Here is a 27,188-nt window from a genome sequence, read left to right on the forward strand (position 1 = left end):
GGAAACCATATGGTAACGGCAGACTTGCTTTTCCCTAACAACCTGGAATGCTTTCATTCCAAACTTCAAGTTAAGAAGGGTTCAGGAATGGATATGTACAACATTCCTTTTATTTCAAAGAAGAACGTTTATTTAGCATATGGCGATAGTGTGAAACAGCACCATTAGATATTTTTATTTCAACATATCAACTCACTGAGCAACTTTGAATCATACTAACTCCTGTTTGCTCAAATAGCATCAAAGCAGCTAGAAAAAGGCAAGCTGCATTGTACTGTTTCCAGTATCAGGGAACGAATATTGAAGTAATATTTATTTATTTATTTTAAAGGATTTCCTTAGTAGCTTACAATTTTGAAGTAAAGGATTTAGACAAATAATCTTATAAGTTCTCGGCAGCTTTCCTTTTACAACCCAAAATTTAGGTGGGAACGCTGTCTAAGTATCCAGACAAAAATACTAATCTGTCTAAATCGATAAGATTAATAAAAGAAAGAAAAACATTTTTTCTATAATCTCTTTAACATTTTAATTTTAGATATTATTTGCAATGACTGCAGAATAAACATTTACAGACCAAAGTTAAGATTTCGTTTATGGTCCCCCCCCACTTCCCCAGTTTTCAGGGATACACCTGGCTTCTCAGGATCCCAGAGGGAGCTTGTAATACCAGCAGGAAAAAAGGGTATTTTCAGACTTGCTGACTACACATATTTGACACAGAAGGTCATGTGTATGGGAGATCGTGATTTTTTGTGATCTCTTTTCAGTGTACAGCCACACATTTAAAATCATCACAGTACATGTGTACTGAAGAATTCTGTATGTTATAAGAAAGAAAAGTTACTAGCACAGCAGAACAGTTAAATCTACACAGAAATGTAATGTACAAATACACACTTGACAGTACCCTTTAATGAAAAATTAGCAAAAGCAAGGATGCGTTAAGGTAAAATTACTGTGGTTTGCTTAGCTATGCTTTCTTTTGTTTCAGCATAACAGTATACAGTCTTGAATCAACAGGAAACCTCTTTCATCCGTCTGATGATACGTATCAATGATGAAGCCTTTCAGAGGACATGCCACGTTTCTAGGTGCTTAAAATATGTTGACATTTTAACAATGCATGTTTTTAACCTATGTTAGTCTAGCAAGAGCAAGCAACTAGAAGCCCTGGCGAAGCTGGCCAAAACCTGCCTAAGCCTGACTATCAGCAAAGAAGACCCTAACTTCCTTACATTTCCTCCCAAGTCCCTTTTAGAAATGAACTTCCCAAACAAAACCAAGGAATAACAAACACAGCAGGTATATATCATTACGCAAATTCTAAAGCTGTATCTTCACTGCTGTGGGACTGCAGCATGAGCAGGCGCGCTGGTGCCTTTACTCCAACAGCAGCAGAGAAGCGCGAGCGGCAGAGGCTGGAGGGCACACACTGCTCAGGCTTGCTGGGAACACTGGGTACTTGTGTGGGTTGCTCGTAAATGTACTGATCAGGAAATCAATGTTAGGGTCATGTGTTTCAAAAGCTGCAGTTTTTCCTTTGAAGCTATTAATTCTGGAGGAGAGGTGAAAACTATATTGCTAATGTCCTTAGAGATAATGCATTTATCTGACTTCAAAAAAGAAAAAAACAGCATTCACATTTGCACAAGGTTTTTTCCTAGTTAAAAAAATAATTTCTCCAAATCTTACTGGACAAGATCAGAAGATTTCATGACTGGTTGGCCAACCATGAGCCTAAATATTTTTTAAAATTTTTTTAAAATTTTTTTAAAATATTTTTTAAAATAAGTAAGAAAACTGATAAGGGAATGCTATAGAACTCTATTTGTTACAGCATATACAGCTTTTCTGAAGTCATCAGACTTAGCTGCTGTACGATTTTTAACCAGAGGGCAAAGCAGTCATACAGTACAATTATCATAAAACTTGAAAAGGTTCTGAAGAACAGGAAAAAAAAAACAATCCCAAAAAAACAACCAAAATCAAAACCCCAACAAGACCAAGCTGTTGAATCTCTTGCCAATGTATACATCCAGCAGTGCTCAGTGGAAGAAGGGTAAAGGAAGGTCACTGAACTGTTCTGTCTACCCTGTTCTGTGGGGCTTGTTCTTCCCTTAAGGCGTATGTGCATAAATTAAGGATGGGTATTTCTTGACTTCAACAAACCACGCATATTACCTGTGGTTGTTCCAAATGGGGTAAGTCCAGGGTAATCATTATCACCAGCCAGAGAGAAAGCACTTTCAAAACCTATTTTAATATCCAAAGTTGCTAATATAGTAGTTAAGGAAACTGCTTTGGATTAAAACAGACAGCATGCCAAGAGCTGTTATACTGATATCTTCATTTCTACAGGTCTTTCATCCCAAAATAGGAAACTATACAGACCTAGTTCCATAGGCTTCCTGTACGCTGGGTTTCTACTAACATTTTACTTGAGTGTAATGTGACACTGATGCCAAGTGGAAGATTCCCATTTTAATCTGTATTAGATCACCAGGACCATTTCCTTGAGAGCAGAGAGAACACAAACAGCTTGTGGAACGAGAGGATGGCACTGATTTTTCCAGTAAAGCTGTCCACTTAAAGACATTATGGAATTACAACCTCCAGAAAGTGTGCAAAATAACATTTTGCCATTTTTAACACCTGGATGTTATAGGATGACTCCTGTGGGTAAACATAAGTTCTCTAATGACTTGCAGTGAACAATTCTGCAGATAGCTCCAATTCAACTGTGTCTACTGCATGCCGTGGGTATGGAAATAGTCACTCTTCACAGTTGGGTCAGGTCAATGGTTTATCTAATCCAGTGCTCTGTCCCTGACAGTGGCAACAGGAGAGCACATCATACCTTAGAAAGTGGTTGAGCTGTTCCTCTTGAACTTCCTTAGCAACTACAGTCTAATGATATGGCATGTTAGAGGGCTTACCTCTAGCTATTCCCTTTAGAGTCTGTTTATGGCACGTGTTCATCAATCTGCCTGATCTCAGTTGCACCACCTAGTTTCTGGATGGGTTCTCCTTAAGCTTTTTTCATTTTCAATAATGGAAAGAAAAATCTGATTTTAAAATTCTTCTGACAGTTGCTTCTGGAATTAACAGAAACGCACTCTTTAGCCATCAGTAACACAAGTCTTCCTCTACCTGTAGACTCCTCTATTTTCAGATTTCCAAGCTACTCTTGGGCAAAACACCATTTGTTCAATTCTTTAGTTTAACAAAGACTTACATATAGAAAATTCATCTGTAATAAGACAAAGGAGCTAATGAACATCAGATTTCAGGCATTCCTTGAGTGACTGAAGTTCTTACAGAGACGGATGCTAGGATGAATATAGCAAAGCCAAAAAAAAGCTGGTATGGGACAAGTCAGCCCTAAGGCTCAGCTGCTGCATCTTACTGTATTGTGGCTTTGGTACTTACTTACTTCAATAAAATCAGAAGTGGATCTACATAAAAAAAGTGTCATTATTTCCAGAGGAGAAACAAAATCCCAAAACACTGTGTAGACACAAAGACTTTAATACACAGTATACTGTTTGCACATCAGTGACCCAGACTATGGACACCACGCTATAAGGGGTCTGTGGACCCCTTAGTCATCCTGGTGAATCCATGGCTCAAACGCAGGTTTGATATGCCCAGCTAATGCATGTTCACATTTCTGCACATCTGCCTTTTCAAGCCAGGCCCATTATTTATCAGCCTTTGGTACACACGTGTCGTGTTAAAGAAGAACTACATAAATGCAACCCAGCTTAAGCAATCAACCATCCATTCCTATATAAGTTATAAAACATTACTACCGCTCTTGTAGATAGGGACCAAAATTTGGGGAGGGTAAGGTTCAGATTCACCTCACCTAAATAGTTAAGTGAATAGCATAGGTTTGGGATCCTTCCGTTCTCAGGATTTCTTTAGAGTTATGGGGAAATAGATGGAAGGGAACATTATTTCTTAGAGGGAACAGAGACAGCAGGGCTACCATGTATGTTATGTGATGTGCAGTGGATGTAAAGTTTGACATAAAAAGGATGTCCACACAGACCTCAGGCTGGCAGGTAAATCAGCCACAGATGAGACTGACTGACCGTGTGTGATACTATGGTCTGCAGACACAGATTCAGTGTCCTAACTTTTAATCAGATAAAAGAAGGGGCTTGATGTTTCTCTAAGACTCATGGAGTTTCTCTAAAACCTTGCATGAAGTCAAACATTTACTCATTGATGTCACCTATGATACAAAACTACCATCGCTTGGTAAAGTAGTCCAGTCGCTACCAAGCTGAGTTGTATTTGAAATGGCAAACTACGGGTGAAGACCGCGTAGTCCCCACATAACATCCTGATTCATCCACTCTCTCTCCCTTGGTCTTGACAAACACATCAGAGACTACAACAGAAAGGTTCTGGTTAATGTTTACACTGCTCAAAGCCTCAATGACATTGCTCATTTTCTCAGGCTCACCCACACTAACAGTAAATATCGGTTTCATGGACAAGGAAAGTGCCACAAAAGAAATAATTAAAAACAACTAGAAGATGATTACTGCTGTGTGACTCCAACCCCGAAACCTGAAACTTGAGTAGAATTCATTTTACTTTCTTTAATGAATTCCTCCGCTTCTGTCATGCAGCTAATTTGACACATTGCTTCCCGCTCTGATTATTAAAAAGGAAAAGCAGCCAGTATAAACATCAAAGAGCGGCATTATCGCCTTCTGTGACACCAGAATATTTTCCAAAGCTACAGGTAAAAAATGACCGGTGAACTTTCTGATCCCTTGGCAGGATGGGCATACACAACTTGACACAGTGCAACCACTACCCAAAAGGTGTTATTTACATGCAATGAGGTTTGGAGAGCTGGGACTTAATGAGACAGCACTGCAACAACGGCAGGAGCGAAGTGTAACAGATACAGACCGACCTTCATGGGGGCACAGCTCTGCCCCTGCCACAGTGATGAAAACATCAACTCTTAATACTTTTTCCTTTATCTTCTAGCCCTTTGTAACCATACCTATACAGGCACATGTATTATGAATTCACTCTACTTAATTTTAATTCACGCTACTTCAAATAATAATGAAGGTGTTCAATCAGCTTCACCTTTGTTTCTGGCACAGTGCAGACGGCAGAGAGACCTACAGCCTCCCAACAACTCCAAATACCACTAAAGTACATCAAGAAAACAGTTGTGAACTATTCTACTATTCATTTTACTTGTCTGCTCTCTCACAGGTCAAAACAAGTATTAGTAACATAAACTGATCTTGCATTACAAGAGTTTGACAAAAGTAGAAATGCTTTTTTTGAACATTTATTCTTACGTGAACCCGTCAAAAATACAAAACAGGACTGAGACTTAAAGTCTCAGCTATTGTATTGGAAATGTTTTCCTAGGCCAAAACAACAGAAAACTTCAGTGGTCAGCAGATCAGACCTTAAATTCCTTTCCTTACAAAGCACTTAATTTCATGCTATCAAGCAAAACAAAGTAGCTTTAACCACAGGATAAACTTCCTAGGAGTTTTAATTGGATTAAATCAATTTCTCCATCATCAAAGCCTCAAGACTTGTAACTGTCATTTCTAAGGGTGAGGGATGGCAAATGAGAAAAACCCCTCTAGCTTCAGAGTCAAACAAAACCACAGGCTCCAAACAGCTCGCTGCAATCACTACATGTGTCCACACAGATCTCTGCAGCAGGCCCCTTAGCAAACTTTTAGACCAAGGGTCTTAAAGCCCAAACATCTATGAATTCCAGGTATCACCCTGAGTTACAGACAACTGTGTCCCTCTGCACCCATATGCCTGATTGTTGCCGTGCATCTGACCCAATTCCACTGAAATCCTTTCTGCAGACTAGGTCAGGCTCCCAGTTCCTCAAGCTCCTAAGATGCCACCTCAGTCACACCTGCTGCAGGAGGACGGTCCAGAAACTCAAGCTGGAGAGGAGCAGGTTACACATATGCGGCTAAAAGAAAGTAACAGCCATAGCCCCGTGGCGTGGTATTTCAGAACGACTTTGTTGTACACTGCGCACTCGCGCTGACGGTCCCTGCTGACTCAGGCAGCGAGCACAGCCTTCTCCAGCTGATGGCTGACCCGAGCAGGAGGTGTTTCAGTTGAAATTTAACTTCTGCACACAAGACGGGTCATACTGGTGGAAAACCAGCGATGTTGCAAGTGTGGGAAAGCCCCACGCCATTGGCTCGGGTGGAAGCCAGTCTACAATCCACAGCCGAGAAACAACAACATTATCTAGCCAAGGGCAAACGGCAGTCATCGATTGCTCAAGGGTTCTCAGGGCTACAGAGCCAAAGACTGGAGTTACACAATCAAGATAACTTTTCTACTCCGCCCTACTGGGCAAATGTCTGCGAGTTTTCAGCCTGGGGGAGGGGGATAAAATCAATATTTTCTTAGCTACACCCTTGAAGTTTCACTCTGCACTTAACAAGAGAAACTAAACAAGGAAATGTCGATGGCCATTTTCACTGGCGTGAGACCGAGGGCTTCAGTCGTGCTGTAGGCCACATCCAGCAAAACCAGGAAAACGAAGGCAGATTAAAATAACTGTCATTTACAACTTCATCAGCTGCACACCGAGAGGCCTACAGGAATACCCAGCCTATTTTCCTACCAATAAAGCACTGTCTTCTCTACAGTATATTTTCCAGTATATCAACCTAGTCTGGTTTTAAAAGTTCCAAATACGGGAACTTTTGCTGGCTCCAAAGAAAATTTACCACATCCTTTCACTGGTACTTGGATCTTCAGCCAGTTACAGTCACATGTACAGAACTAAGCCAAAAGTTTTATGCTACGTGTGCTTCATCCAATACAAATTATTTCTAGATCTAACACCATTTATAAAGTGTAAGTTAGAATACTCAAAGAAAATTATTTCCACATACAAACATCTTTCTAAGGATCTCTAAGTCAGTCTGACTTCAAATAAAAATGGAAATCAGGAGTTATTAAGGTAGCTGTATGTCTTGTTTCAGAAATTAGGAAGCCTGCATGTAGATTGACCACTGTCATTACTTAAGAATACACAGAAAACATAGAGCAAAGCCAGGAAGAGGGCCAAACCCACGTAGTATCCTAATCTACCGATTAGACTATGGTTTTTCAAGCTCAAAGATGGCAAACACATTTCAAGGGGCCGTAACCATCCTTTCTTTATGATATATCAAGAATTGAGCCAAAACTCTCTCTCCTTTAAAAAAAAAAAAGAAATACCATATGGAAAAATCTGAGAGAACCATTCTGTTAAGCCATATCTGGAGGAAGGGGTAAATATCTTGACATTTAGACGTTTCAGATGAAGATCAAGTGAATCGTTGTCAATTTCAGCAAAAATTGTTATATAAAACCATTACATTGGTATTGTTTTCAGGCTTGGAAATGATTCTCAGAACAAGGAGGTTTTGTCACTAGCCTTTATTTTTTTTGTATTTTCCTTCTTAGTGGAGGCTTCTTGTAGAGGAAAAGAGAAAGAAGACATGAAAGTACACATGGAAGTGAAATGTCTGGCCTCTTTGTTGTCACCAGTTTAGAAAAGTGTAAGAAGAAAAAGGCAGCTTTTTCTTTTAGAAGTCCCATCTGTGAAAGAATTTTGAGTGAACAAAACTGTACAGCTGTGCAGAATGAACTGGGTTTTAAGGACTCTACCAATAAAAAGTATTGTGAATCACCTTTGAAGTCCCACTTGAGCCAATATTCTGCTTTTTGTCCACAACAGTATTATGCTTTCAAAAACTGAAGTTTTACTTCTTTCTTTAAAGGTCTGGTGGCTTTCCCCCCCCTCTGAGAGGGCTGATGTATAACTAGGATGATCCTCCTTCCCACCCAGCAACCAGGGATGCAATAGAAGTCAGAACATGCCTTCAAGCACAGAATTTGATTTCAAAGTTCTCAGTCTTTACCGCAAGTCTTTTACTTGTGGTAAAGCCACAAGTGTTTTACCAGATCCAGCTACAGTGAAAACAACTCAATGGATATAAATATCATCACACATTTGCAGACACTGGGCAGAACCCACAAATCTTTCTTTCTGGACAACAGCCAGTGGGAGATTCAGAGCCTGTGAGGCTTTGCGAAAGGAAACAATTCAGCCTCCTGTAACGAATGTGCTGTCCCTGAAGAATGGTGTCATGGAAATCAGAGCACATAGGAACAGGATTCTTAAAAATGACATGCTGCACTGCTAACCAGCTTTCCAAACAACCCCTTAAAAGTAATTTTATACTGGGCTGTTATATTAAATGTATTAAATTATAATAAATCCTCTCTTCACAAGTAGGTGTGTTTCTCGGAATTCAAAAGCTACTTCTTGGGAAAGATGGCTAATTCTTCCGCTCTTGAACCTAGCTGTATCTTAAAACTGTTGTTCCTACTGGAAAACCAAATGGATAAGTGACATGAGGAGGCTCCATAGCTTTTTTTCCCTTGGTGATTTCGGCCTAACATACTCGGTTTACAAATCCATGTGGTGAGGTGGCCTTTCTCAATACTACCAGGCTGTAAATTCTACATGGAGTCACGTCTCTGACAATTTTTCACTTGAAACTTATACATTAATTCATGAAAGAGAACACAGTCTGGCTTTTCTTAACTTTTCTTAAAGTTGTGCATGTCCTCCTGAACTAATCTACAAGAAAACTTATTTCTATAAGTAAAATGAACATATCTGATTTCCAACGTGGTATATAAGCTAATATCAATTTTAGTCAATTTTCTGACCAAACCAACACTTTAAACACATCCTCTTCCAAGAAAAGAAAAGAAAAGAAAAGAAAAGAAAGAAAAGAAAAGAAAAGAAAAGAAAAGAAAAGAAAAGAAAAGAAAAGAAAAGAAAAGAAAAGAAAAGAAAAGAAAAGAAAAGAAAAGAAAAGAGGAATTCATGTTAATTGAAAAACATTAGTATTAAATGTTACTAACGAAGATCCTATGCATGTTGTACCCATACATATCAATTAAAATTTTATTAATCAATTTCCCATGTTATCAACTCTGGCACATACATTCACTAAACAAGCTGAAGGAGTGTTACAAACAACAAAGAACAAATGCAAGTGCCACCCATGTCATGTATTTCCATACAGGATGGAAGTTAGTACAGGATGAGCAAAGACACTGAATCCATTTACCAGCTCACCATGCTCATGTATTGCTAAAATTTACAGGCAGAAGTCTGTGAGCTGTATGATTCCCCTTTTACAACACCAAAGGACCAAATCCCACAATCCTGAGGAGGATTTTGCATTCTGAATAGACCCATTACACACAAGCTTATGGAGAGGACCCACAGTTAAACACTTGAATGAGGCACTTGAATAAGGAGCAGAATGAGACTCCAAATAAGCTAAAAATTGATAGGTGAGGAAGAAATAGTTCACCTCCTGTGAAGATCTGTTTAATTGTGCAGGTTTGCAGCAGGGCTGAGACCAGTCCTCTAGATAAAGCTGGACTTTGTTGTTTTCTACTTAAACTTCTGTCTTATGCAACAACTTCAATTAACTTCAATAATAAATGAATAGCATATAAATATTGTTGTAACATACCTCTCTGTAACACAAACACCTGCTTTCCGTCCTGCTCACATTTCCATTCATGCATTGTATATACAAAGAGGGTGTTTGTGTCCTTGAGTGAGTAAGAGCACTGACATCAAACCAAATAGTAACCCCCAAAATGACATAGAGGTTTCTATTCCCTGTGTAAAGGCAAGGAGTCCTTCCTAGCTAACTCTACACATACATCTTAGTACTGAATTGCAAAATAATAGTTATTTACAAATGATTACCTCCCCCAGTATGGAAACTCTACCACCTTAAGGCAAGCAAGACTAAACACATGGACTGCATTAAAGAGATCTGCTATTTGAGAAGCAAACCAGACAGAATTCACCTATCGGCCTGCTCCAGCCCCACTGCTCCCAGTGCTCTCTTATTTTACAGATTAAATGTACACTGCAATGTCCTTAAATGTTAATCACAATTATTACCTTCCCAAAAGCACATGCTAAAGCCAGATTTTTTATTTATATGCATAAAGCTTTTATCTTTACTATCTCTGACACTGAATGCTGTGTTTGATTCGGTTATGGGAGACTCGATGAAAACTTCTTATAATCCACATTACTGCACTTTGATGCAGATTCCCTTCTGTCGTGGTTTAACCCCAGCCAGCAGCTAGAACCACACAGCTGCTCACTCGCTCCCCCCAGTTTGGATGAGGGAGAGAATCAGAAGACTGAAAGTGAGGGGAAGAAAAAGAAATACCCACTCCGCAATGCAAATATATTATGCACTGGGCTGTGTCAGAGGGTGCCAGGAGCTCCTGCACCAGCTCTGCACCCCAGCCGCTTGGCTGGCCAGCAATGCGGCCTCTCGGGCCTTGCTGAGCAAAAAGGTACACTTATACAGTGATACCTTCTAGCCTGATGTGTTTCCGCTTCTCTCTCATCGCTCTTTACTGTCCATTTGATTGCAGAAGTGACAGGGATGCGAGACCTGAGAGCCACAGTATGGTTACAGCTCTTGTGGAGTTTCCTCCTACAGTTTCAGGCTGAGGAATGTCTTACACTTAAATATGTATAAGGAGTATTTCTAGACATCAGCTAATACAGCATATTAGATTACTTCAAAATAGATCATGTCTATTGGGGAAAAAAGCAAAACTGGAAAACACATTTTTGTGCATGACATACGGAAGAGACTAAGTCACATGAAGTGATGGTAACAGCATTTAATAGCTTACTGACATTAACATCATTTAGTGCTCAGATATCACAAGGATAAAAAAAGAGTACAAGGACCTATATGAAGCAGAAGAGCATAATAAGGCAGCTGTTCCATGTGACAGAAGCAGCTTATGGATGCAGCCGCAATGGCAACTGCTACTTTATTTGATCTCAGTGTTATTTTCTAGTTTGAGGCTTCTTGTTTATTCTTCTAAACTACAAGCATGATATAACTATAGTTTTATTGCTATATTTAGCACAGTACAGAGCTACTCAGTTAATGTATTTGTGTTATACTACAACATAGTCCTTCACTAGACCTGGGCCGTGCTGGCTAGACTGTATCTTAGTCCCAGATATGTTCTGAATTGAGGTCATGAGGTGAGTGAGAACACTGAGCCAGGGAGAGGAGAGGACAGCCCGGTTACAGGAAACGATAAGCTCAGGAAAGCTATCTAAAGAAAACAAAGCTGTTCTAGTAACTGTTCTTCCCTTTCAGAGAGATTGAAATTTAAACCAGAGTATCACAAACTTGTAGAAGAAAACAAAAAGCTGGAAGCTACTAAGAAGGTACCAATTAATTTCTTAAGGTCTTCTTCTTTGCTGCCAGAACAGAAAACAAAACCAGTAAAACCCAAAACACACACACTTTGCAAAGTCGAAACAGCCTAACTAGAATTACTGTAATTCACAAGCACCAGGAGAGACCAGCTCTCCTCCTTTCTGCTTTTAAAAGAAAGCAAGTTCTCATTCCTGCCCTCATGGGTGACAGTAAGGGAAGGCGTGAACAGGCTTTTTCACCAGTAAGTTTTGTAATTGTGCAACTTACGGTTTTGATCATAAATGCAAGAATAGAACAATCAGGAAAGAATTTATTTGCCTCCAGCATCTCTTCTCCCTCTGAGTATTAATTTGGCTACTGCCAGAAACTGTGCTGGTTTTGTCAGACTGACTACATCATAGCTTACCTTAATCTGAGTTCACAGAATTTGGTTAAGTATGAAAAGCGCACTGCTGTCAGACATTTCTTGAAGGATCACATTAATAACTTGCTTTAATTCAAATATATTGTTTGGGGGTTTTCACATACCTTCACCAACCTTCTCAGTGTAACACTGTATGCAATACTTCAACTCCTTGAATTTTCTTTTTTTTTTTTTTGTCTGCACCTATCACTGTAAAAACAGCTTCAGGATTAAAGCCACGGCCAAGCTCTGCCTACGTGCCACAGAGGAAAAGCAACATGGCCACCTGATCAAGATTAGAAAGATTACACACATCAAAGTAGTTAGAGTGGTTAATCTGCTACTACACCTACAGTAACTGGGTGTAGCTGCGCCCTTTCTAACAATGTCAAGGTTGTACTCATTTAGTCATCCACGACACATGAAAAGACAAACAGTTTCTGGCACTGAAACCTACCTTGGTCTATTCAGAGCACGTGGCCATCCCAACAGTGATTCAGAGCAGGAGAAGGTTGAGGTCACTCCTCGGCCAGACATGACAACTTAGGAGAAAAATATTTTAACTCCCTGTGGGTTGTTTTGATTTTGTTTTAAAGCAGCGCCTCTGGTAAGCAGAAAGCAGCAATTAATTTAATGTAGTAAAGAATAATTTGATTTCTAATCTTAATAGACCTTCCTCTACAAGAGACAATTACTCAGAATAAACACACAGCACAGCTGATTCAACTGGACCTGGAATAGTAATAAAGGCAACCCTCTCAAAAAAGCTCAGCTTCTGGTGGCTTAAGGTATTTTTAATTACTATTTCAATTAAAGGACATCATTTGCCATTTACTTGTTCAAAGATGTCTCTAAAAATTAATCTGGATAAAAGCAATTTCGGTTTCTATATTTACTCACAAAGAGGCATGCAAGATACTAACTGCAAAAGATGTCCTACATTCATCATCCCACCGTGTGCTTATCAAACGTAGATACAGAAGGAGCTGATGTGGGAGTGGAAAGCAATTGAAAAAGAAATACAATTTGCAATTAATAAAAAAATCAACATTTTCATTTTATGCATCCTATACGCATCAACTGAGCACTGCACACTGAACTATATAAATGAAGTATGAAGTATAGGTAAACTAAAACTTGTATTCAGAGATACTAATAGCTTTTCTTCTATTAAAGAGAAAATTGAAGATTCCACAATATTGCATTCCTCCTGTACCGTTTGTTTTTATCTGGTAGTGCTAGCAAATATTATGTGCACCACTGAACAGCTGTCTTTTGTATGGCAGCAATCCTGAGAGAAAAAAGTAAATGGTCTCAAAGCGTGCTTTGGTTTCTTCGTGATGTGATGGCCCATAGACAAACCATTAATAACTTTCAGGGTAATATGTTGAGTCAATCTTTATTATTTTAAACAAACAGAAATCCATAGGAACAGTCATGAAACAAAGCTGAAGCTGATGCACTGCATATTTACAGTCACAAATAGCACAGCACAGTTTGGGGCAGAAATTAAGAACACCCACAAACATGTGAAACTCCAAGAAAATGCAGCAGGCAACGCGCACGAGGCATGGATGTAAGACACCCACTCGCATGGGAAATAGTACTTGCCAAGAGCAGAATTTGGACACAGTAATTACAGCACTTAAGGAAACGTGAAAAAAATCAATTAGAAATCATTACTTTTCAGATGTGAAAGACGAGTTTTAAGTGAAAATCTGGTTTTTCACCCTAACAATTGAAATACTTGAATTTCTTTACTACACATGTGGTAGCTGTCTTTTCATTTTCATCTCTAAAGTTCACTGCTCATTTTTCCTGTGTCCAGTACACGCAAAGTCTGAAGTCAAGTGAAAGTCCATATGAAGGGGGATGTAAAACATTACAGCCTGAGCTGCACACTCCAGATTAAGAGGTGCTTGTTGGACATTCTGCTGTTACTCTGTGTGTCCACATCATCATGTTTAAACATTCTTAAACAGAGAGCTTATGCTACACTCCCAACTCTTAAGTAAAACTAGGTGCACAGCATGTTGGCTGCCAGAAAATCTTCTTTTGTATATTATATGCAGCAATACAGTCAAATATGCCATTTTTTACATGTATGCTTTTAATACTTGAAAGTTTTAACACATGCTTCCAGCAAGTTAGGACCTTCTCATTTATGAAGCACCAGCGCAGGCAGCGCTTCCCCAGATGTTTCTCTGTGCAGCAGTGACAACCTAAGCAGCTCACATCAGCACTATTTCTGCAGCGCCACACGTCAAGCCAGGGAACTGGTCAAAATTTAAACTAACCCCACCCTTTTTCCTTTTTATACGCTTTTTAAAAATGCATTTATGTGTTTCTTGACCCAATTCACAGGCAGCCTCCAAAAGAGTTGTACCAACCCAACTGAACGGAGAAAGGGAGAAGTGCATCACAGAAGTGACCTTTTAGAGGACATCAGTAAGCACTGGGTGAAGACACCACCAAGACTGCCACAGCCATTACGGCACTGCTCATGGATGGGAATGATCCGTGTGGAGGCAGTTACATGGTGCTTCTGTTTAAGCAGCCAAGCAGGCTTGAAAAATTGCCAACCTCGCTTACCTTAGCTACTCATTATCGTCTCGTGCCACATTTTTTCAGAAGGTTATTTTTAGCCTGGATTATTTCAGTAAACTATTTCCCTGCGTGACACCATAAACCCTTAGACTGGCATTGAAGGGGCCGTGAAGTGCAGCACAGGGAAGGGAGCTAATATCCACCTTTTTAATTGGCTCCACAACAAGTACCAGAACTACTTGTAGATACATCTCATGACTGCAGTTTAGCAAGAATCTTAAATATATACATTAAGGTCTGTAGATCTACTCCTAAGTTCAAAGTTCAGTTTGCATTTTGAGATGGTTTGCTTTTTGGATTTATTTTTAAGCATTGAATCAAAAACTATATTCACCTCTAAACGTGTTAAATCCAATGCATGAATAAAAGAAAATATCTACCTTTAACCAATACTTTAATCAAGAAAAGTTTGTAGAAAGCAGCAATTCTGGTTTCGTTAGACCAACTGGTGTAGTTAATACAAAACAAAAAAGCCTTTCCGGCAAGCCCTTCTTCAGTTAGCTCAAATTTATAGTCCTGTCAAGAACAACATTCTGTCTTTACAGGTACGGGATAAGAGTAAAGAAAGAAAACAAAATTTTGAAAAAAATTATCCGACTTCTATAACAAGAAAAGCATTTTAAAGCTCCAAAAATCACTTATCCTGTGATAAAGTTAGTAAGGAGAAAACATCACAGAAAACATGGAATGATTCCATTAGTCCAGTGATCGTTATTATAAGAATCCTAATTAGGTATTGTACTGATGTATGTTCCAGTCAGATCACCTGCTACCATCTCAAATCTACACCAAGAATGTGCATCTTCCATTTCATTCAGGATTCATTTCAGAAGCAAAACAACCCATTTGTTGGGGAACATAACATAAACCGAAACAAACAGTATACACTAATGGAAAAGGAGACACAAGTATGAAGTAATACTATGACAAGCACAGAGACAAAAAAAGGTAACTAGATGGACTAAAATCACATCAGTGTTTTCTTGAGTCGAATGCATAAATCTACCTAATATATCTTGAAGGTTACTGCTACAAGTCATCTAAATTCTCTGACAGTGTCTGAAAAATGTCAGCAATAATTAAATTAAAATAGTATTACACAAGACATCAGTAAGATACCATCTGGAGTAATACGCATTTCAGAACAGGACAGGACTGCTGGACTGCAGTTTCAGTTAGTCCACTAAAGTTCATACAGGAAAATGAAATCTCAGCGTTTCTGTCAGCAGCACCAACAGGGCAAACCAAGAATCAATTTCAACTTTCAGGGCACTCTAAATGCTGGACAACATCCCATGATCCCGATTCCAGTGTTTCCACTTGCTCATGTTAACTTCTCTGCTTACTGAACCCCGCACTGGGCCATGTCAGCATGGGAACCCTACAGAAAGTTAACCACTTGTTTTGTTGCATGTACTTTCTTCTCTGCAAAGGGAGAAGATAAGAAAACTGTCCAGGGATTTTTTTTTTTTTTTTTTTTTTTTTTTGCTGGGCACATTGTAAAAAGAAACTAGAGCAAGGTATGTCACAGGAGCAAAGTGTGGGGTGAAAGGACTACTATAGTACATCAGCTCAATCTGCTCCTTGAAACAGCAATCTAAGTACATCCGAGTTCTCTTGCAGTGTTTTTATGGGAAATTACAGAGAAGCGATTAACTGCTGCACATACAGCAGGAGATAAGGAGAACCTGATTGTATAGGAAAGTCAATTTGGAGTGCTTCAACACAGACCCAAGACTGGCTTCTGATACAGTCCTCAAGGCAAAGTAGACAAAATAAGTATTCTTGTGTACACAAAAGAGCCAGACATATATGACATTCCACTTAAAAATAAATATTTTCCTTAAAAAAATCACAAAGATCAAGCCTCACTCCCATACACTTAAGTAAGTATCCCTCAACAGCTGTGAATTGCTCCTTTTTATTAGCTGGCAGGCAAGGCTTTGCCAGCAGACACCGATGTTTTGCAAAGCACTGTGTGTATGCAGAAAAGACAAACAAAGCAAGAGGCCCAAGTTAAAAAGTCACCTTGGAAAAGACACTCTTTTCAAGAAGGATTAAAATAATTGAGTGCATTCCCACATTTAAGATGCTGGCTTTCCCCATTTTCTGTCAGGGAGCACAACAGTTAAACAGCCAGGCTCGTCGTTCTTGTGGTTACTTGCCCTGACATGGGTATTGGCAAGGGGAGATTCCGGTTACCTTTTTTGTGGGGCTCAGCACAGATTAGACAAAGAGCAGAGGAATTCACACGGGCCTCCTCACCCCGCTGAGGACAAGAAGGTTATCGAGCTGGAAGACATGATTAGGGGTTTCTCAAGCAGGCTCTTGGCAAGAAACACTACGCAAAACCTGTTTATTATGTTTCCGCGCCGCTATCGTTGCCGCTGAGCTCCACCCATCCCCGATACATGTTTATACAGGTGAATTGCCAAGGAAAGAAAGAAACCCTTCCTCGGCACCTGAGCCTCACGGTTTAATTCTCCACTTACTCAGATTCATAAAAACCTGATAAAATGCCAAAAAGAATTTCCTTAGAAGTGAGCAAACACAGGACAATAAACGCACAACAAAGAGGTAGCGAACAAGGCTATGGAAGTTAATTATTGCCAAGGTTAAGTGTCCAATTTCTCGTTCACAATACAGGTCTGGCTACCTGCGAACACACCCAGGAGAGCCTGAGGGACCAGACGCCTCTGAAAGGAAATGACACGGTGGGAAAAGAATCCATGAGGCATCCAGTAGGTCCCAAACCTCCCAAGCCCTTCGTCTTAGCCTGAGGCCAGCTCTACAAAAGGGTAGGTATGAAGATACGTGTAATTTTGCTCACTCTCTCGCCTTCTCACCCACCTTTCTGAGAGCACGCAACTAGGAATAGGAAGGTTTGAGGTGCAAAACCAACCCATCCTGCAAAGTGCCAGGCACTTCCACGAAGAGGCTGATAGAAAAGCAGGCAGGGTAGGAGAGAAGAAAAAACTCCTTGTATCAAATTCTGAAATCACAGCCTGCAGGCCAGAAGCCCCATAAGTATTGCAGGAGGTGACAATCTTTGACATTTCACTGGGTTTCTGCTAAAGAATTCAACTTCACTCCAAAAGAGAACAAATGCAATGGGTGTTTCAGAGCCCTCCTTGGGCTTGGAAAAACAGATGAGCTCACTTGCATATAGGGAAGTCACTAATTATTACAGTATAGTCTTGCAGCGGTCAAATTCGCCAGACAGGGGTAGCACCCAGGCCAGCAGAGCAGGTGAGGGCTGGGGCACCTGGCCATCCAGTAACACCTATGATCTTCAGCGGCACAGAATCCCTATCTAAGTCAAACACCCCGAGGACTATATTTGTTCTCTTATTTCCATATTACAGACTCAGGCTAACTATCTTTTTAACATTATTCCAATCACTCTTTGTAGCGCTGATGCCCCAAATCATGGCCTGCAAATTGGCAGCATTTGGCAACCAGTTCCAGGAACCACAATTATGAGAAAATGCCAAATTTGTTTCTTTTGTATGGCCTATAAGAAAGTCTGAGAGTTCACAGAGTTCTTGTGGCGGAAACCACTGCTTTTGGTATTGTTTAATACACACTAAAACATAAACTATCACAGGAAGCGATCAACTGCCAGCACACAAAGTCTGCGGTTAATCTTTGAACGTTAGCTGTAATGCCATCTTAAAAAGCTGCCTGACTGTAATGTGGACTTCTCTCCTTTCCATGCTTTATTACAATTATATTGCCTGTACTGACTACTAACAACGTTGCAGCTGGAGTCGTCAGTTCAGCTGGTGAATGATCACTCCTCACATGTAAACCAAACACTCTCTAATTTATTCTTTCCCTACCGACCAGGAATCATGGCTGCAGTCTCAGGCACTGTCTGGGCTAAAGCAGCAAACCTCCAGCAAATGCTGACCCAAGCTGCCTAGACCACACCGTGGCCAGCGGTGCAGCCCCTTACTTCCCCTGCCCTTTCTGTCCCCAGGTCCTCCCTTGCGTCAGCGGTCAGGTAGCTGACCAGTGATGGAGATGACAAATAACGCTACTACAAAGAGATTCACAGCAAATGGCAGACTGAAAAATCATCTCTGGTAACAGGCTTAAATTCCAAATACCTGTAAGATCTCTGTTTCACCTGATGAGTGAAGACGGTACCTGAGACTGCCAAAAGCGATGTGTGTAGTACATCACCCACGCTGCAGAAAAAGCATTTGTGATGCATTCACTCAGCTGGGCAGACTGAAGTTTCCCGAGACTGCTACTGAGAATTTCAAATCCACAAGCACGGAGTCAGCACAAACGAGTGCTGGAAACCTGAATATTAATATCAAACATATATTCATGTCATTACATTGATCTTCTAAAGCATGTTTTGGACCAGTACTGTAAGAGGAAGGTATTTAACAACACAGAAATAGACTGAGGCTCACCGACAGAGCAAAAACACAGGACTGAAACATAAGGCGTTTTGCACGTGTAACCTCTGCTATGCTGTCACAATTTAGCAGGAAGAACTGGCCCTGTGAACATAAATTCACTCTACAAAATGCTTTGTACTAGCCGCTCGTCACTGATCCACTGCCTGTCCTGTTTTCGTTAAATCTAAGCAAATTTGAAAAAGTACATCAAATAAAAGACTGCTCAAGTGGGTGTGACTCAAAAAATAATTTCTAAAAACTCTTGTGATTATTACAATTATAGCTTCTTTTACTGTGTGTCTGTTGAAAAGCCTCATGTAAAAACTGGGTAAAGAAAAAGCATACAGCACTGACTGATAATAGATTTGGCCCATATCGGTCTATTTATAGCTTAATGTTTGGATGATGCAGTAAGTTTGGGGTTGGACTAGATGATCTCAAGCAGGCCTTTCAGCCTAAACAATTCTGTGTGAAAAGTTTGAAAATGAATGTTGTTTAATGGGAATTCCTCTGCTGGTATGTAGTAATGTTCCATTCAGTCCCCAGCAAACAACCTAGGAAAGGGAATCTAAACTTGAAATATGCTTGTTCTGGGTTTTAAAAAGAAGCAAAAAACATGAGAAATTACAACCTGCTGCCTTGCATCATCTAAATTCCAGCTTCAAAACTGCATACTGAAGGCAGCCCGGATGCTCAGGAAGTCGAACAAAAACAGCCACATACCAAAATTTAACCTGTAAAGCAGTGACAACTTTGGCCTTTCTTGACTGACTAATATTTCTTCATGACCCTCATCGCCACAGAAACAGGATAACCCAGGCCACTGACGACCTAATCTGTGATCTTGCTTCTAGCAATGACCAATACCTGAACCTTCTCAGGAAGGACAAAGTTCGCAGTAACCTACGGCCTCTTGTGCAGGGCTGTACACGCAGATACCGAGCTTGGCAGCCCTGTGCTCAGTGCTCTGCAGCCTGCTGGGTGATGAGAGCTGGCACACAGTTACCTTCATTCCTTTTTAGGACCCATAGTCAAATGAAGAATCAGGCCATCTGCTCCCTTCCCCAACAAACCCAACACTGTATTCTCATTTAACCCACTCTGCTACAGGTAGGCAGTGTAAATTTGGCATTTTGAGCAGCAGTTGCCTCCACTAATTCCTTAGTTGCAAGATCTTACACAGTTTTGGTAATAACCTTTCAGAAGATACTGGTACATGTCTTAAGCACTGGCCACCTCTCCACTTCAGATTTGACGCATAATTCCCTTCAATCACAGATTTAGTGATACTTATATGCGTGTTTCTAGAACTACCCCGTACTCTTCAAATAAAATCTCACCAGGTATTTAAGCCAGATACAAGAATACTCAATTCATTCATTCTAAACTCAGAAAACATTATTTGGAGAACTTATGGTCTTGGAAGTCTAAAGTAATCTCATATCAGTTACTCAATTTTATGAGGCACTGAAGCAATGGTTCTGCCTGTAGTCACGTTCACAACTGTCATTAATAATACCCTGACTGCCAGTAAGCAAAAAATATAAATAGCCCCTGGAATAGGGAAGAACGAGACATCTACTGAGAACTATTGTGCACAGAAGTTAATTCAAGTGACAAAAACAAGCATGCATTTCAGTCTTACCCGGCTGGTAAGAGCAAACCATCATGTGACAATGTGAGTCTTTCATTAAACTGCCAGAGGCGTGTAAACCAGGTTTCCAGAGAGGGCACTTCAACCTCTGTCTGACCTAACATAAATTTAAGAGAAACATCCTAGTGATAAACATCAAAGGCTTTACAGGAGTATGTAGAAGGTACCTGCATGAGTCAGGAAAGCTCAGAGAGGACGAGGTGGGGTATCACCTTCATTTGCAGCGTGCTTTACAGCAGCCCCCTAACAACACACGTGCTCTTGGGGATGCTGGGGGCAGAGAACAGGCAGCACAGCCAGCCAGAGCATCCGCTTCCTACGCGCTTGGGATTACAGGAGATCTGCTTGATAATTGCTGACTTCTGTTTAGTAGTGTACACTGTGTTGTTGGAAGAGGATATATAATGCTTGATTTGAAGAGCAAGTGAGGCATTTTGGACATTCTCCTGGGAAGCAGGGGAAACTTTTTATTTTGCTTTTAAGATAGTCATTGAATGATATGGACAACTACTGAAGCTATAGTTTCTCTGAGCTTTTGATTTTTATTTTAGAATTAAATATAGAATCTTGTGAGCTGCAATATACCCAAAATCCTCAGTTAGAAATAACATTCAGAGCCTTACTTAAAACAGAAGATGTTAATTAAGAGGGCTCATTTAACTTTAAAAAAATAATTAAAAAATCTTTTGGGTACAAAAAAAAAAAAGCTTTCTGTATATGTCTGTATTCTATTCTATTCTATATGTAATTCTTTCACAACTAGCTTGAGAGACTGCATATGAACATTATTAGGGTGACATGCAAATTCTTATTTCAGTTACAGTTCTTAACTTTGATGCTTCATTACCTTAAAGATATATTAATAATTACCATTTTACCAGAAGTCATCAGCTGTTCAGGAATTTGGAACTATCATCAGTGGAAATTCTCTTCTGTACGTATCATTGTCACCCCATGTTTATGAAACCAGCTTTGGCTTTTGACTTTGAAGTACCTTTTAGCTCCTACCCACCCTGAAAACCACTGAGTGCTCTTCCTAATGACGCTGGTATGCCAAGGTAGATCTTCCTGTTTTAAGGTATGAATTATCTCCACAAAATTCACTGTAGAATCTTTCTGACCAGACAGAAACAATTTCAGTCTGACCAGTCTTTTTGGTAAGTTCCTACAGGTTGCTACAGTGTCTTTAGTACAACTTCTGCATCGCCAAATAAAGAGTTTTAGGGGCTTTTGGAAGTTCCATAGCCATTGGTAGCCAATTGCAATGCTATACAGATGAACACATCTGTTATTACATCACAGGTATGTAAGCAAACAAAAACGGTAAGGATACAATACCCAGAAAGTCCCAAAGGCTGCCCAAAAAGTGTCTGAACTTCAGGAAAAAAAAGCTGTAACTAGTGAAATTGCAGGTCCTACCTACAAGAGTTAAGACAAAGAGAAACCCAAGTGCTAACTGCTAGTACTCAAGCCAGCTTTCGAAAGTCGACTCTTAGCTTTTCCCTGGACTCCCTCCTCTCCTTCCCCCAGCCATTTAAGAGAAGAATGTTTTTAAGATGACCAGAAGATGTGAACTATGTTTCTCTCTTCTAGAGCATAAGGTAGCCTTAACATTTGTCTGTGATCCAAAACTGCATGTGATGCTGCAGCTCTGTCCTGCTTGTCTGCTCAATAATACTAGGCCTGGTTCTAATATCTCTAACTTCTACACAACCTGAAAAGCTACTATTTAAAACAAGTCAAATCTCCAAAAATGGTTCCCACATCCTCCTTTCCCTGCCCATAAATGTCAGTATTTTCTTAATTTTAAAAATTTTTGTGCTTTAAACACAGCAACTAGAAACAGACATTTTACATAGTCACAACTGAAAGTAAATATTTTAATTCTAACAAAAAGAAAAGGCCCACAGCTGTGCACTGAAATGTAGAACATTTTCTTCCAAGATGGTGGGTAGACTCAAGGTATTAGATCACTAAATCAGTAGTATTTTGACTTCATCACAGACCATTGATCAACTCCCATGATTTTGCTGGATAAATGATGGTAAACAGTTTTGTGAGTGAGCTTAAGATATCAGTGGATGGATAATAACATAACACATCAATTTATGCTACCTCTCTCTCTCAAAAAAAAAAAAAAAAAAAAAAAGAGCTGGGCACCTGAATGGAAACCAAGAAACTTACAGGGAATCACAAAAGAAAAACTGAAAAACTTCAATTCTCCTATTATTCCATGTTCAAGCCCTACGCACAATGGCTGTATATTTTCCAAATGTTTCAGCTACCTTTTTTTTTTTTTAACTGACTGTTCCTACATCTAAAGTACAATTCATGGTTATCTTAGGGGATGTCAACTTCACAGCATTTTGAAGTATGCAGTAACAAAGCTTGTCCTATACCACTGTTACTATACAGGAAGTTGATTTAGGTCCTCATCTAAGCCCAGGGAAAGCATAGCTTAAGGAGACACCAGCAAAAAAAAGCATTAGTTCTATCCTGCCAAAAGTATCTTTGAATAACAACAGTATTATAAATAGGTACATCCCCTTTAGAAGCACAAAGGAACTGTCAACCACCTCAAGATTTAAGTTAAAGAATACCAAACATATACAATATCTAATGGTCAACTCGGTCATAAAAAGTGTACTAGGAGCTATGTTGGCACGCACTAAAAGACCGTGTGTCGCTGTATGTTGGGCTGTTCAACCTTCTGCTTATACTGTCTGCTTGCAAAGGAAAGTAAAGCTTTATATGGCAAGGTCAAAGTGGTGGGGCTTGCACAGGTGTGGTATCTTTATTTTATCAACAGAGAAAAAAAAAAGAAACTATACAAATCATGTAAATGAATGAATGCCCCTGGAGTGACAAACCTCTGTCTTGGAAGTCATAAGTAACCCTGTGAAAACAAAACAGTATGCACAGCTTGAAGCTGAGAACGGACTTTTCAAAAACAAAACAAACAAAAAAAATCAAAAAACTTAATTGTATAGTTCTACGTTTCTGCACAACCCTACAAGAAAAAAATAATCCATGCACTCATTTAATTAGACGGAAAATATACCTTGGAAAGAAACTGTGTTTTGCAAATCTTGAAAATTACAGTGCTATTTCCCTTGTAACTAACATACCAGCACTGATTTCTAACGTGAAAGACCATAAAACTGTTAGGTGGTGGAAAGAACAGTAAATTCTAGGTATTTGAAGATTTAAACAGAACTATTTCTGGTTTTATTAGGCATATCAAAAATCATGGCTAAACCCCAGCAGTAGGCTGGTGCTTTTAGGAAAACTGTAGTTAAACCAGTAAAAGTTTCTATTTCTTGGCACACAGGCACCATCCTAACAAGTCTCTTTAAAATCGAGCATCTTGGTGGAGGTAACATTTACTGTTTGCTATACATCTGGTTGTTAGGGGTTACCACAAAGGTCCTGTTTTTCCATGACATCAGCTGCATTCCAACAGAAATGTGTGTCCAGGAGTTTTAGTAATGACTGTAGTCTCCAAGTACTGAAACCTTGGCCAAAATCCTCTACACCTGCAGACCAGCTGAGTAAAACAAAAAACCAATAAGAATTTAACTGGAATTTCTGACTTAGTTCCTAGTAAATGAGAAATTGCTGTTTTTGTTCCTCAAACCTCTTGTTCAAAGTTGTTTGGACTAAACTTTGAATAGTGGCTAATTGTTTGCCCCTCATTCAACTAACTGCTTGATGCAAGACCCCACAGTTCAGTTGTCAGAAGTGCAACACACTCTACACCAAATCAAATCAAACAAGTAAAAGCTATTTCAAAACAGGGTGCCCATTAGTATGTCTTACCTGCCTTACATGGCTCTCATCTGTTTCTTTTTCTAAAATGCTGATGAAAATATTCCATTCCCATTGAGATACCATGAAAAGTCAACTGTTTGTGAAACGTACAGATGCTAGTCTTGAGTAAAACCTCTTGAAGACACGAACAATCTTCAGAGCAGGTGTCACACTGTTTGTAGGACATAGAAGATGGAGCTACACCCTGAACACTGAGGAAAAACCAGAACGCTACAGTAGTGGTAGATGTTATCCTCTATACGAGCAGCATTAAAGCATGTAAATGACACCCATGGGAGCATTTAGCTAAGTGTATCTACTGACAGCAAAGTAGAAGTGTTTTGGACTCGAAAGTTCCATGTATGCTACTATCTTATTAATTATCTGTCTGACATTTCGGCAGCCTCTGGTCTCTACTCAGAGAGGCCACCCCTGTGGCCCAGCCCAGCCTTGCCGGGCAACCCTGTTACACAACCAGCACTATTCACCACATGGGTTTATTTGAAAATCAAAACCAAAAAAATCATAATGGTACCGGACTGAAAACTACAAAAAAAAAGAAAGATTCAAATTCAATACACAGAAGAAAAAAAAACAACTTTCCTTTTTTCTTTATTAATGCTAGATATCACATTTTGATTAATATCACTATCACACTACAAGGGCAAGTAATTTGTAGCACAAATTAAAAGCCAGTATTAGATAAAAAGTGTGGGAATGTTTGCACTATAACACTCACCACTTCCTGACTCTGATTCGTACAGGGCTACTTCAAGTTCTTGTGAAGATGCACAACAAAGGAGAAAACTTTCTTACAAGAAAACTCAGTAGAGATTATTGTTTTGTCATCAATGGGGAAAGAATATGAAATCAACCAGCTCAGCTCTGTACACACAAGAATATCCATATAGAGAGTATTGCTACACCAAAAATTTTAAGCATCTTTCTTTACAGAGTTCTTCTTTTTGCTGGTAGAAGCCTACTACAACTAGTATCATGCAAAACACAAAGAAAATCTCAAAGACCTATACTGTATTCTCTATAGAGCAGAGGGTTAATGTGGAAAAAAACCAAAACCTTACTGACAAAATTATTTATAAGACATATGTAGCTTAAAGAATTGTGCCAACAACTGTTATGCACTCATTAATGTAAATCACCATTTTTCCAGTCAGAACTAATTGTCTTACTGGCAACGCATTCATCAGCTGTTATATTTCTCTGGTTTTGGTTCTCGGTCAGCATATGCTCTAAACAAAGACTGTTCTCTGCATCTTCGTTTCCTCAACTGTAAAAATAGGTGAAGGACAGAGTAATCATATTTTTGTAATATTATCAAACAGTTCAGTTTATGTAAACTCTACCTGCGTGACCAGGACATGGTAGTTCTGCAAAATTACATTTCCTGGAAGGCAAGCAAAATGGGGGAGTACTTGGCCATCAGTAGTGAGAACACAGGCATTGAGAACTGCTGAATGGAAGGAAATGCAGCAAAGGTTTGTGTACAAATCACTCTAATTTCCTCACTGCTCCCAAAGTCCACTTAGTCAATGTCCTTCAATTTGAAGGTTTTTGATCATCAACTTCCCTTTTGATTTACTCTTTCCTTTTGAACTGTCTTCTTTTTAATGCCAGGCGTCTTTACTTAAATAATGTTACGGTCCCTTATCCTTAGGTAAGACTCTGCACTAATTTTTCTCAACTCAGCCAAAACAGCAGCTAAGCCACAGGTCCTACATCTATATTATGGACCTTTGCAGCATCTGTTGGAAGGACAGAATATAGGGACAACCTCTGTACACTGCTAAGATGATTACAGTCAGATGATCGTCAGTAAGCAGGGGCTGTAACTGCATCTCTCAGTTTAGAAGAATGTAGTAAGCGTGGGATAAATCCTGACTCACAGACACGAACCTGCAAATATCTCCAGCAGAACTGGAAGGAGCACAGACCAGTTGTGCAGAGGAAGGGAGCAGGATGCCAAGGCAGTGCAGACTCCAGTTTGTGCTACAGAATCAACAGAAACTGACAAATCCCAACTGCAGTCTTTGCTTCCAGTCCAGGGGCTTCCTGCATGATAATATAGAGGACCACTACGAAGACAGAGTAGAGGAACAATATATGCATCCATCAGCCAACATTTTACAACATGAAAATGCCAGAGACGCGTCAACTACCAAATGAGTGTCTTCAGAGCAGGCTCAAGGAACTCCTCTCTCCCATTAAGGTACTTAACATGAATTGCAGTTATATAGTCCAAATGTTTGGGCAAGATCTTCACCTTTAAATACTGAGGCACAGATATTGCAATACGTATGTTCTGAGTACTACTACAGTCTTTGTGCATCTGTCACATGACTGGGACTTAAATGTTTTTGGTGGTTTTATACTCTTGCTATTAAAAAAAGCTTTTCAAGTCCATGAAGAGTGAAATACACTGAAGAGCACTGCTTTAACTGTGTGTCATATGTTCTTAACAGAACTTACCTTATGAAATCAGATACAGATTTTTTTTGGTTGGTGTTTTTAAAGAAGTCTGCTCTTTACTGTTAAAAATTGCTATCATCTTAATTTTATACTCTTGCATATAGTTGTGTCTCCAGAACCTTAGGTGGAGCAGCACTCACGTCCTAAAGGAAGCGTGCTCACTCCAACCAAAATACTGTGGCTGTGGAAATGTAACTGGTTCCAATTTTGGCAGTTAGCACACAGACAGAACAATTACATTTCAGAGCTATCATTTTGCATTATGTGCTGAAGGTCTGCCTGACTTGTGTTAGCAGAAAGCAAGTTGTACTCCAACAGTTCAGAAAGACATTTGTTACAAATCTTAGGGAGCCAGACAAGGATTTTTTTTCTTCAACATAATTAAGTGCTAAGGGTAAGAGCTGCTTTACCTAGAGAAGACAGAGGGTTTAGAGGTGCCAGGGATCCATTATCTTCTGGCCAGCTCGAGAGTTGCACTCCTTTGT

General features: G+C 39.6%; 1 protein-coding gene across 1 annotated transcript in view; it reads right to left on the minus strand.

Moving 5' to 3' along the window:
- The window catches only part of RAD51B (RAD51 paralog B), a 386,975-nt gene that overhangs the window by 249,292 nt on the left and 110,495 nt on the right, over window positions 1-27,188 (minus strand). The window lies entirely within an intron of this gene.

The sequence above is a fragment of the Numenius arquata genome, chromosome 6, assembly GCF_964106895.1.
Source record: "Numenius arquata chromosome 6, bNumArq3.hap1.1, whole genome shotgun sequence".
Lineage (NCBI taxonomy): Eukaryota > Metazoa > Chordata > Aves > Charadriiformes > Scolopacidae > Numenius > Numenius arquata.